This window comes from Syngnathoides biaculeatus, chromosome 15 (assembly GCF_019802595.1).
Source record: "Syngnathoides biaculeatus isolate LvHL_M chromosome 15, ASM1980259v1, whole genome shotgun sequence".
NCBI lineage: Eukaryota > Metazoa > Chordata > Actinopteri > Syngnathiformes > Syngnathidae > Syngnathoides > Syngnathoides biaculeatus.
The window spans coordinates 2,867,925-2,870,000 of NC_084654.1; the positions used below are offsets into that span (position 1 = coordinate 2,867,925).

Here is a 2,076-nt window from a genome sequence, read left to right on the forward strand (position 1 = left end):
AACACAGAAACTGACAGAATACTCATTTTATAGCATGAAACAAGCAGTGACCATTCCCTCTCCCCCCACGTTTTAGCAAAAAAGCACAAATTTTTCGCTTTTTTTTAGCATGTAGACCAACAATATTAATAGGTAATTTAAAAAAAATATATTTTCTCATTACCCACAGTCCAAGGAATGATTTGGTCCTAAAATACACGATTTGAACCACTTTTTTAAACCTTGTGTGTCCCTACTTACACGTGTTAAAAAAAATAATAATTTTTGCTTCTCTTCAAATCTGGCGAATTGATGTCATATGCTTTGGTGCTGACAAGGCAGTGACCCCCATTAAAATCGATTAAGATTCGAGCACGTTACGACTTTTTTTGTCTTTCCTTCGATAAACGTAAAAATGGGACCGGCCGCCAAGTAGGCACGTAAGATGAAGAAATAGAAGAAGAAGAAGTAGAAGAAGAAGTAGAAGAAGAAGACGTAGAAGAAGAAGAAGAAGTAGAAGAAGAAGAAGAAGAAGAAGAAGAAGTAGAAGTAGAATAATAATATAATAGAATAAGAAGAAGAAGAAGAAGAAGAAAAAGAAGAAGAAGAAGAAGAAGAAAAAATCGTAACAAGAAATACATTAAACAGAGTTCTTTGCGCTCAAGTAGGAAACTGGCGAAAAGGTCAAAAACAAAACCAACCGGCAAGTAAAAGAAATCCAATGCGTGGAGAAATCGTGAAGGTAAAGTTGATTTAAAACTCACCTTTTTTGTGGGGTTTAACAGGTCTTACAAATTTTCGTTTTTTATCCTCTCCTAGTATATTTTGTCACAAATGTCAGACGGTCGTTTGCATAGCTCGAGCACGGTTTTAATATGTTCTGCAGTAATCAGTGAATGATATACGTGTCATAGAAATACAGTGTCTTCACTGATAAATAAGTACCTTATTTTTGGCTGTATATCGTTGGAAATTGTTTTAGTGAATCTGCTGCTTCCCCGATGTTTGCTAAAAATGTACAGTAAACGTTTGGGATGTGTAAGTATTTTTTCTTCCTAATCTGGGAAAAATTAGTTTTACTCAAAATCGGGTGATCTAAAATTCAAAGCTATGTAATTTTCCTCCATCTATGGGAATCCATTAGTCATTCCAGTATCGTGGTTCATCGCTCTATCCATCCATTGAACCCTTCCATTGTAGATTTGGCTTTATGTTTTGGATCATTGTCCTTTTGGAAGATAAATCTTCATCCTAGTCTCATGGTCTTTTGCAGAGTCCAACAGGTTTTCTTCCAAAACGGTCCTGTATTTGGCTCCATACATCTTCCCATCAATTTTAACCATCTTCCCTGTTGCTGCTGAAGAAAAGGAGGCACAAACCATGAGGCTGTCTCTACCTTATTTGACACTGGGGATGGTGTGTTCAGGGAGATGAGCTGTGTTGCTTTTACGCCAAACATATCGTTTTGCATTGTGGCCAAAAAGTTCGATTTTGGTTTCACCTGACAGAGCACCTTCTTCCACATGTTTGGTGTGTCTCCAAGGTGGCTTGTGGCAAACTTTAAATGAGACGTTTTATGGATGTCTTTGAGAAATGGTTTTCTTCTTGCCACTCTTCCATAAAGACCAGATTTGTGCAGTCTATGACTGATTGTTGTCCTATGGACAGACTCTCCCACCTCAGCTGTAGATCTCCTCAGTTCATCCAGAGTGATGATGGGCCTCTTGGCTGCATCTCTGATCAGTCTTTTCCTTGTTCGAGGTGAAAGTTTAGAGGGAAGGCCAGGTCTTTGAAGTGGTCTGATAGTCCTTCCATTTCAATATGATTGCTTGTAAAGTGCTCCTTGAGATGTTTAAAGATTGGGAAATCTTTTTGTAGCCAAATCCGGCTTTAAACTTGTCCAAAACAGTATCTCGGACCTGCCTGGTGTGTTCCTTGGTCTTCATGATGCTTTCTGCACTTTAAACTGTGTGTTTGTGTGTGTGTGTGTGTGTATATATATGTATATATATATATGTATGTATGTATATATGTATGTATATATGTATGTATATATGTATGTATATATGTATGTATATATGTATGTATATATGTATG

The 2,076-nt window shown here is 37.1% G+C and overlaps 1 protein-coding gene across 9 annotated transcripts in view; it reads left to right on the forward strand.

Annotated features, from left to right (window-relative positions):
• The first annotated feature begins 539 nt into the window (after positions 1 to 539).
• Positions 540 to 2,076, forward strand: part of adck1 (aarF domain containing kinase 1) — a 163,662-nt gene continuing 162,125 nt past the window's right edge. For 3 of the 9 annotated variants that reach the window (XR_009798613.1, XR_009798614.1, XM_061844906.1), the window contains exon 1: positions 544 to 721. The gene's annotated coding sequence lies outside the window, so the exon portion shown is untranslated. Of the gene's footprint in view, positions 722 to 2,076 lie in introns of all 9 variants that reach the window. The other 6 variants (XR_009798615.1, XR_009798617.1, XR_009798618.1 and 3 more) reach the window with 6 other exon arrangements.